Source organism: Grammomys surdaster, unplaced genomic scaffold (genome assembly GCF_004785775.1).
Source record: "Grammomys surdaster isolate TR1022 unplaced genomic scaffold, NIH_TR_1.0 126176, whole genome shotgun sequence".
Taxonomy (NCBI): Eukaryota; Metazoa; Chordata; class Mammalia; order Rodentia; family Muridae; genus Grammomys; species Grammomys surdaster.
The window spans coordinates 2648691-2659453 of NW_021620983.1; the positions used below are offsets into that span (position 1 = coordinate 2648691).

General features: G+C 46.8%; 1 long non-coding RNA gene across 1 annotated transcript; it reads right to left on the reverse strand.

Annotated features, from left to right (window-relative positions):
- Positions 1-8404: 8404 nt before the first annotated feature.
- LOC114612545 lies at positions 8405-10310 on the reverse strand. Its single transcript, XR_003710045.1, has 3 exons — positions 10254-10310; positions 9533-9587; positions 8405-8513 (listed from the first exon to the last, which is right to left on the reverse strand). It is a non-coding gene; the product is annotated as an uncharacterized LOC114612545 (long non-coding RNA).
- Between the last annotated feature and the right edge of the window lie 453 nt (positions 10311-10763).

The window sequence follows — 10763 nt, forward strand, 5'->3', positions numbered from 1 at the left end:
CGTCACTTCAGTGCTGCAAGAACAGTGACAGGAATCTGTCAGCAGGATCAACAGTCCTCTGACATGTGGCTAATTCTTCCACAGAGAATGCAGCCTGTCTCCAATGCTGCCAAGATGGCTGTCATTCTATGAGACCCCGAAAGCAAGCTCTTGAGAATCTCTGTTCAAGTACACAGGGAAAGGATTTGTGTGTGATCATCTCCGAGGATGGCAGCTGATGTCTAAGTCGATAAATCACCCTTAAATAGGGACATCATAGAGAAATGTCTAACATTTTGGGGTAAAAGTCTCCAGGTTCGTAAGTTATTTCTGGTTATATAACATACTTGTTGCAAAAACTAGAAAGCAGAATATAAAGTCACTAGTATATCAGGGCCAAATAACCATAGATGGTCTCCAGGGATATCCAGATGTAAGCATTTACTACTGAGATGGTCTGTCCTCTCTGTCTTTGGAACTCCTGTGTGTTTCCCATTGCTGACAACTGAGTCATTGCTAACTCCTCACTAGTAGAATACCTTATCAATACAATGATGTAATACATTCTCATTAGAGTGACCCCTGCACCCCTAACTACTCAGGCTACTGTCCTAGAACTGCGGTTATTTAATCAAAGTGGGTATCATAAAGATTCTTCAGGATTTAGAGAAATACTTCTAAATTGAACTTCAAAACAACAACAACAATAACAACATGTGCCAGGCGGTGGTGGCGCATGCCTTTAATCCCAGCACTTGGGAGGCAGAGGCAGGTGGATTTCTGAGTTCGAGGCCAGCCTGGTCTACAGAGTGAGTTCCAGGACAGCCAGGACTATACAGAGAAACCCTGTCTCGAAAAAAAAATAAAATAAAATAAATAACAACATGTACAGAGTGAGTTCCAGGACAGCCAGGGCTAATCAGAGAAAACAAAAACAAAGAAAAAAAAGTTTGTCTGTAAGACTGTGAACTGAAATCGAATCCTTTGCAAAAGCAGCAAATGCTCTTAACCAAGCTCAGCCGCTTCTCCAGTCCCCACTCCCAAATTGAACTTCTAAAGGCTCTATCAACAGGTACCACCAGCATCTGTGTGTGAGCCCTGCCCTTCCTTCTGGCCAGGTGAGCTCACTAGAGAGCAGAAAATTGTGGAAGGGTTGGAGTACTTTAGCGACTTTAAAATAAAGGAAAGAAATACAAAGAAGGTCCCAGTGGTTCACATCTAATGTCCCAATACTTCTGAGGCTGTAGCAGGGGAATTATCTTCAGTTTGAGGCTAGCTCAGGCCAGTCAGGGCTATAGCATGAGGTTTTAGCTCCAAACACACAGGCAGAGAAGGGTGAGACAGAAACACCTGTGGAAAGCTTTAAGAAGGTGACAGGGAGAGGACTTTCTTGGTACAGAGACAAGGCAGATCTCTGGGTTTTGCTAGCCAGCCAGCCTAGCCTACTGAATCGAGAACTCTAGATCAGTGAGAAACTCTGCCTCAAAAAATAAATAAATAAATAAATAAAGTGGGGCCTTTGAGAGGGCTAAGTAGGTAAATGCACTCACTGTCCAGCCTGATGACTTGAGTTTGATCCCCAGAACCTGCCAGGTGGAGAGAACTGATTCCCGCAGATTGTCCTTTGACCTCTGCATGCACACCAGAGAAAATGTGCACACACGTAAATATCGATGGATTTTTAAAGAATCAAAAACAAAGTGAGTAGCAAACAATACACATCCACACACCCATGTGTGCACAACAGAAAAGGAAGTTAATCTATTTTATATTAACTTCACATAACACAGTGGTAACAGTAGTGGGTAACAGTACTGATTACAAACACAAAGCACTTTCCCGGTTAGTAAGGCATGATCGTTACATTGTTTCATTCAGTCCTCACCATTATGGAGCAGGCCATTAACAAGCCAGATCTTAACCTTTCCTACTTTTAGATCAGGAAACTGAGAGCAGTGGTGACCTATAATTTATCCAGTTTCATTGCTAAGACATAGTAGAAGCGAGATTTAAACTGTCAGTCTGCTTCACAATTGCCTATGAACAGAAAACTTTTTTTTCCACTTCCACAGGTTTGATGACAGCCGGTTGACCTCCGAGGCAGTTCCACCTTCTGAAGGTAACTTCTGATTGTCTATACAGCCAGAAGAAGCACACTACTCTAAGACAACACACAAGCTCTGTGCTTGCAGAGCACACAGAACCTCCCGTCCTCCCTAGCCTCACCTGATCAGCCACTTCAAGGAGAACCCAGCGGTTCCTATACACAGGGACATTTGGAAACATTCATTCTTTGGGGTTTATTTAACGGCAACCCCTCTTCTCCCTTGAGGAGGAACACAGAGGAGCCCATACTCTTGTCCTTCCCCATCTTGTTATCATTCGTACCTGGGACGTTTGACTGGTGGCAGAGCCTGTGTTCCCTAGCTCCTGGGGCAGAGAAGCCTTGCAGGTTGGTCCACACCTGGGCAGGAAAATTTGCAGTTGGGCCTGCTCTCTCTGGCATTCTACTTGGAACCCAGCATGCAAAGCTCCTAACTCCCTCCCCTGAGAGCAAAGACAGCAGTGTCCCGTGTCTCTAACCTGTAGCACCAGCTTGCCTCTTAGCCTTCTGATTTCTCCTCTAGGGTTAGGACCATCTCCCACCCTGTCATCTCTTCATCCATCAACTGGCCTCAGACACACAGTGACCTGGGGTGCTCATCTGACCACAGCTCCCTCCACCACACACCATCTTTCAACTTGTCTCATCTCCCACTGTCCTTTGACCTTGGAGCCTCCAACCTCCTCACAGATGCTCAAAGGCCTCCCACTGGACGACTGAATGCTCCTCTCTGTTCAGGAGAGCAGTTGACCTTAGAGGCAGCGGTTGCACGCCTAGGGTTCTGACCCTCAACGACCACACTTCCTCTTGAAGTCTACATTTCTGTCATTTCCAGCCATCATCTGTGGGAAGCCGGAATCCACAGCAGGACCTAACCGGCTGACCTCCACGACTCTCAACTCCTGAGTCTTTTCTCCTCTGCCGGCAGTATAGAGATGAAAGTGGGAAAGCTTACAAGCCTTACCTTTGTTTTGCATCCATGTTTGAAGCCTGGTTTTGCCACATGACTGCTGCTTGGTTTGGGGACAGAGTTAATTACTTTGTCTGGAAGCGGGGTTTGGTGATGTCTACCTAAGGGAAACACTGGAAGGATTTAGGTGATTATTGGGAAGGAGTGGGAAGCTGGGCAGTTTCAGGAGCTCCAGGTAGAAAGTAGGTACCTTGAGGACAGCCATGAGTGCTTGCTTCGATGGCTTTCCTAGCTAGAAGAGTGGCCAGCTCTCCGAAGGTGCTCAGAATCTTACCAAGGGTACTGGGGAATGCACAGCGAGGAGTTGAGATGTTTTGACAGGATCTCTGAGGCTTTGTGCTCATCACCACCTCAGCTCGAAGCTCCAGTCAGGAGTCTCTTTCCTATGACCTTTGCTTTACCTGGTTCAGAGGTCAGATTCTGTCCCCCGCCCTCTGGCAGTGCCTGCTGGGATAATCTCCAATCTTTGGGCTCCCACCTCAAATCATAACAATGCCCTTGTCTTAGGAGTCCCAGGACTCCATGTTTCTTTAGGAGGAAAACAAATCACAAAATTCTTCTTATTTAATCAACACCATAATAGGAAATACTTTTTGAATGTTCACTAATATGCCAGATATTCTTGTATATATATTTTACATATATAAGCTGTTTTTCTAAACAATTCTTCAACAGAGGAAGGATCTGTGACTCATATCCAAACCTAGATAGTATGGCCTCAGGCCCTTTAAGTATACTTAGCGTACTTAAAAGTGTATTGTGGTCACTCTTAATACTGGGTTCTCACAATGATGGTGGTGGTGGCGGTGGTGGTAGTGGATCCCCATATTCACCCATACAAAGAAAATAAATGTAGTTTAAAACTTCGGGAGAAATGGCTGGAGAGATGGATCACCAACTGAGAGTGCTCACTGCTCTTCCAAAGGACCCAGGCATGGTTTCTAGCATCTGTGTGGGAAATGCCTGTAACTCCATCTTAAGGAGTTCTGGTGCCCCTTCACGGCCTCCAAGGGCACTGGCACACATGTGAGACACACACACACATACACAGAGAGACACATGCTCGCACATACACACACAATTAAAAATAAAATATTTTATAACCAACACACATGCCGCTCAAAAAAAATTTTTTTAACTAGGCAAAGAATTTTATTAACCTTTTCCAAACTTTATTCCCAGGCTTCTTCAGCTTAATTTGCCACGAAGAATGAATCAGATATAAGCGAAAACTGAAAAGAGCTGTACTGTGTAGGGGTGGGGGGCTTGGGCTTAAAAATATTAGAGATCTAGATTTTATCAAATCCATAATAAAAAAATTTAAGGGGCTGGAGAGATGGCTCAGCGGTTAAGAGCACTGACTGCTCTTCCAGAGGTCCTGAGTTCAAATCCCAGCAACCACATGGTGCCTCACAACCATCCGTAGTGAGATTGGATGCCCTATTCTGGTGTGTCTGAAGACAGCGACAGTGTACTCATAAATAAAATAAATAAATAAATCTTTAATAAAAAAAATTTAAAAAGCAGTCATGATATGAAATAGCAGCTCCTGTAACTTCTGCAAGTGTCACCTCCTTCAGAAGCTGCTTCATTCCTAGAAGCCTCGTCAAAATTCTCCACCAGATCTGGAACTTCATCATCGTCCTTCTCTCCAGGAGCAAGTGATGCTTTTCTGTCCAGATTGTTTGGGCAGAGCTTCAGCCAGTCTCCTTAAACTAGTCAAACTCTCTGCACCAAGCTGGTTTAGGATTCTGGGAAGTGTTTCTGTCAGCTGCTTTGTCTCCGTGTGGCTTGTAAGGGTGAAGGTGTGTGCTGCCAGAGATGCCTGAAGTTTAGGGTTGTTAAAAAGGATTACTGTTACTTGGTTTGTAAACATGTTCACCTCCTCAATACCAGAGATATTGTTTACCCCTAACTTATTTAAGGAGAACTGCAGCTTTTTATCATCTGCTGTGGCTGTTCTGTGAACCACCTTCTTTCTAATGAGCAGTTCCTTTCCCACCAGTGCACACTTGTGCCTGCAGTTTGGCGAGGTTTTTTCCTGGTTCATGATCATTTCTTTATCTTGTCGGAGTGGAAATGGCACCGTTCGGGGAACTAAGGTTCACGCTCAGGGTGTCTCATAAGGCACACACATGCAGGGACACAAGATGGCAGTTCAGCACGCAAATTTTAATGGTGAAACGATTATAATCTTGTTGAAAGTATAAATTACATAATAACTGTCTGTTTTACTGAAGGCTTGGCAGGGGCATCATGCCTTTCCAGCTGGTCGACGCCCCTGTCAGAAGGCCAGGGATCTTCATGCTGACCTTGACAACTGCTACAATCAGGGGAAACAAGTGTCAAAAAAAAAAAACTAAAAAGAACATTAAGAAGAAGCAAGCTTTTATGGTTTCCTGTGACAGGCTGTGTCTCTCTGGGGAGGGAGGCAAAGGGAGCTCAGAAGGCACAGCAGACCCTCGGGGCTTCTGCAGAAGGGAGGACGTGTGGTCAGCCCTCACCCAGTCAGCCAGTTTGTCTCCATGAAGCTGCAGGCAGTTTTTAAATTTGGGGAGTAGGAAGGCTGCAGGGTGGAGAAACTGCTGGAGTCAGCCTTTCTGTTCTCAGGGGCGGGGATAATCTGGTAGAGAAAGTCTTTCTGTTCTTCGATGTTGGGATATTTGTGACATTTTTCAGGGAATATGTATGAATGAGTTCCATTCTCTAGCTGGGCTGTAATTCAAAGTATAGATTTTCAGAGATTGCGCACAGCCACTTAAGCAGAGAAGCAGCTTTTATCTGGGCAGAGTCTGGCTGGAACTCCAGATAAGCCTGTGAACAGCGTACAGGCAACCATGTTACAGAACCACCTGGAAGAGTGCCGTGGGATAATTTTCCCATCCAGTCAGTTCCTAGAAGCCATGCTCTGAGGCCAGGGATGGTATCTCACACGCTGGAAGTTCAGCTCCAGAATCTCACCTGCTCCAGAAAGTGGCCCAGATTCCAGATACTTCTCCTGAGACACTGAGGCTTCTAGGTTTCTCCTTGGACATCGACACATCGGCCTGAAATGCCCAGGGAGAGCTGGCTCTGACACGAATGCCCTGGGCTGCTGACATCAAACTTCAGGACCCAGCCTATAAGGGCCTAGGAGGAAAGTTTCAATTCTCTAATCAACTCTTTCTATAATGTGATCTGAAGAATAAGCTTTATAAATAACCCAGGGCTCTCCCTGCCCCACTGCAGTCCCTCTGTTAAACTGAAGGGTTCCTTCTAAACCACAAGCCCCACACCAGGTAGGATCTCTTCACTGGGACTGCATCTACTGTACCCAGTTCCTCTTGGCTTACAAACACTCCCTGTGGAGAGGGTTAGACACTAACAGTAGGGAAGGAGAGGTCCCTGTTAAGAAAACACCAGCTCCAGAAGACAGGCCCAGGAAAATTCCAGAGGAGAGCGCTAAGAATGGGAGTATTTGGCAGAGCTATGGCTGACCACACGAACAGGAATAGTTCCCTATTCTCCATCAGTTCCCACTGTTTAGGTTCTGTATCTGCCAGCTGACTCTGGCTTTCAGAAACAGACACCAAATCGCGGGCTGTACACATTCCCGGCTGCTGAGAGCCCGGTGTCTCGTTCTCTCTGCTCTCTTCCTTCAGCTTTCCCGCTATGAACACGATTCTCTTCCCCGTCTAGTCAGTACATTGTTTTCTGCAGCCTGTGTCTGGAGTTGAGGCAAAGGGCTGACAGCTGGGGTGAAACAGTAGAGATAAACCTCGCTCAGCGTTGTTGGCAGCCAGTTCAAGGCCAACGAATCAACAACAGATTGAGGGGGGTGTGGTGTTGCAGGCCGGTGATATCAGCAGTTGGCAAATAGGAAATCCAAGGTCATTCTGGGCTACAAAATGAGTTCAAGGCCGACCCTGGTATATATATATACTAAATATGTCTTTAAACAGGAGTGCACATAAACCAAGTTTGCAGATCGGTTGGTGGGTGTCAGTATGAGCAGAGGCTCATGGGAGTCCTAACCCTGCAGCTCCCTGGGACAAGCGCTTACTCAGCCTTAGCTCATGTGCTGTTCACAGGAGTGAAAAGAACTGAAGTGAGAACGGCCTACAATCTGAGTGTCTGAAGGATGACCAGGAATGGTCAAAAGTCTGTTCCACACAGTAATAAACTGAAAGGCAGATGTGCTCGTGCCTTTGATATTCACAGGAGAAAAGATGACCGAGGACTGGCTTGGCAGTTTGGATTCTACTAAAATCAAGAACCCCTTCGGGTAGAGCAAAGTCTCAGGAAGATTCTGAAACTTCTCTTTCGCTTCCACCTAGGAGATGTTGTTTCCAAGGGGTGGGGTGGGGTAATGCTGTTTAAAGACACACTGTTGCGGCACTGAACAGACAGACCCAGGAGAGCAGCACACCTACAGACTGAGCTGCCATCTTACCTTGGTCCTGTCTATTTCTTCATTCTTAGGTGATAAGTACATTTACTTGAAATTTAGCTTCTCTATAACCAAACATCATTTTTATTGCACTTACGTGGAAAGGGACAGGCTCATGCAATATTGAGAATATGGAGGACAGCTTCGGAGGGTTGGGGTGCTCTCCACGTGGATCCTGGGAAATCAAGCTCAGGCCGTCAGCCTTGGCGGCAGGTGCCTTTATCCACTGAACCATCTCCCCAGCCCAGTGGACATTATCTCTAACAGTACCTGGCTAATTAGAGGATTCTCTGCTTGGGACTCGACTGTGGCCTGGCAGAGCTTTCTCTGTAACTCTAAGCTTTATCTGAGAACTCTGGCTCATGATAACTTACTACCTTTGAAGACGAGATTCCCAAGAGTACTTGCGATGGCAGATGAATGCTCACTTACACACAGAGTCATCCTCAGCAGTAAAGTAAGGCCTTGGCCAGTTTATACAAGTTCCCGTGTGGAATGGCCGTTAGGCATCAGAAGGCCAGGTCATGTGCTGCCCCTCAGCCAGCCCAGGTGAACAGGCATGGAGGGAGGACACCAGTTATGACCCTCAGCACAGGACACACAGGCTGGCTTCCAGGGCAATGACCTCCATGGACCTGTGAGATCTGGCTTAACACCATGTTCCTGCTCATGGCTTCCAGAGGACCAGTGCATCTGACAAGAGCCGTTTGAGAGGCTATTCTGATTGGAGTCAGGATCATGACCTAAAACTGGCCAACAAGCTAAAAGACAAGTGTGTGGGGGGCGGGGAGCTGGCAGAGCCCTGTGCTTTCAGATCTCTGCAGCAGTGGTGTGGCTACAGAGTTTGGGGTTCTGTTTTTAAGGAGGTCTCACTGAATATGCCAGACTGACCTTTAATTTGAGATCTCCTTTTCTTGCCCTCCCAAGGCATCCACCATATGCCCAGCTTTGGCTACAGACGTTAGACACCGGTAGCCAGGCACCGAAGCCCATGAAATCGGTTTATCATGGAGAACCTCCTTCTCTTGGTTCTACAAGAGAAACACTTCTTCAGACCAGAGAAGCCGAGCAACAATGAGCAAAGCCATGAGTGACGGGTGTCTGTGTTGCCAAAGGATTACTCAGCTGATTAATATTATATCATTATGTATTTATTGGAGACATGCTCTTATGTAGCCCAGGTTGGCCTCAAACTCACTATGTAGCCAAGGATGACTTTGAACCCCTGGTCCCTCTTCTTCTTCTTCCCCAGTGTTTGGAATGTAGGAGTGCTCCAACATACATAGCTCCTGCATTTTATGTATTGCTTAATTTTTAACACAAGGTCTCACTATGTGGCCTGATACTCATAGTAATCCTCCTGCTTCGCTTCCTTAGACACAAGCTGTAAATCCATCCAAGGCATAAATGCTTTTAAGATGAGTTTTCTCTGTGCAGGAAGTTTCCAAAAGGAAGATGTGTGTGTGTGTGTGTGTGTGAGTGAGAGAGAGAGAGAGACAGAGACAGAGAAACAGAGACAGGCACGGGGCAGGCGGGAGAGAAAGACCTTATCAATTCTGTGCTACTGTGTTGACCAGAACCCTCCTCCAGCATTCACTGTCTTGAGTACAGTAGATTCTGTAACTTACTGCTGGAAAGTTCTCTGTAAGGGAGAGCTGGCTGACCTGTTACTTACTTTGCTTTTTGGAAGTCCAGAGGACAGAAAGCCTGCTTATCCAAATGCTTATGCAGAGACCCAGGCAAAGCATCTGCTTTGACTGAAATTACAAGAAATACCTTTACGACCATAATGCTTCATCCAGCAGCAGCCTCTGCCTCTGATGGTGGTGTGCAGGAATGCTAATCGTGATAACAGGCTTTGGGGTAACATGGGATTTGAGGAGAGTGCAGCTTCAGACTGACACAGCTGACCGAGCCATACAGATTTGGCAGGGTGACTGGGACCTGAAATAACCTCAGGGCCTCAAGGTGAAGGGTCAAAGGACTGGAATACCTTTCTCTATGCAACTGAGGCTGGTACAATAACTAGATTCTTCTGTTCAAAGCTCACCTGTCAGCCTGGAGCCATAGCTCAGTTCCATGAGCCAGTTCAAGGCCAGCCCAGCCTACATAGAAACAAACAGATCAATGAATAAATAGTTCATTTGTTTGTCAATCCACATTGTATCATACAGAGGCTGAGGAGATTAAATGTGTCATTTCCAGAAGCCCAAGGCCTAACAAGTAGCAAACATGCCTTTAAAAGAGTATATCTGGAGCTCAAGTACTCTTGTTATCCTGACACAAGAGGAAAACATTAAGTTCCACTCGCTGTTTTCCCCTGTTTTTACTTTCCTGCAGCAGGAAGAAAGCAGGGTGAGGAACTGTTTCGGGAGATATTTAAAATGGCGGCACCTGATCTGTCTTGTGTTACAGAGCTGCCAGTTTCCCAAATAGGCTAGGCCTGAAGTCACGAGCAGCGGTGTGGTGTGTTCTTGCTGCTGCTGCTGCTGCTGCTGCTGCTGCTGCTGCTGCTGCGGCTGCGGCTCAGGCCACAGGCTCAGGATGGCCAGAGCCACCAGCCCTTCCACCCACAAGATGCCGGCGTGGGAGATGGCTCTGCCAATCTTCTACACTGTCTACACTGTCTCCACAAGCCTGGGCTGACCCCAGGCCATCCCACCATCACGAGAGCCTGGTAGAAATAAGACTCTAATGCTTAGATTATCCAATTTGGTAATGCTCAATAACAAGATGCCCACACAATTGGAGGTGTTTCCCAATCAACTAACCTAGATACAAGTTGTTACCCAGGACTGCTCTTGATCCATGGCATGGTTCTCCAGCCTCCTACATCTCTGCTCCCTAGCTCCTCCTCTTCCTCCCCTTACTCCTCCTCTTCCTCTCCTTCCTCTTCCTCTCCTTACTCCTCCTCTTCCTCCTCTTCCTCCTCCTCTTCCTCTCCTTCCTCTTCCTCTCCTTACTCCTCCTCTTCCTCTTCTTACTCCTCCCACCTTAGCTCCTCCCAACTTTCGGGAAAAACGTGCTGCTACAAGAAACGATAATGGACTTAACATGTCCATAAGTCACAAGCGGCATTGGCTAAACTCTGTAAAATCTCTCTGCTTGGGAGCCACGCGGTGGGGAAAGGGGAGGTCCCCTTACAGTTACTGCACACCTGCTGGTTCGTGTTGTTCTGAGTCCCTACTGCTATGTCGATAATCCTGACACAATGCACCTGAGCGCCCTGCAAACCACACGTTGGGGTTGGAGAGACTCTACCCCTGCAGGGCTCACGAGTG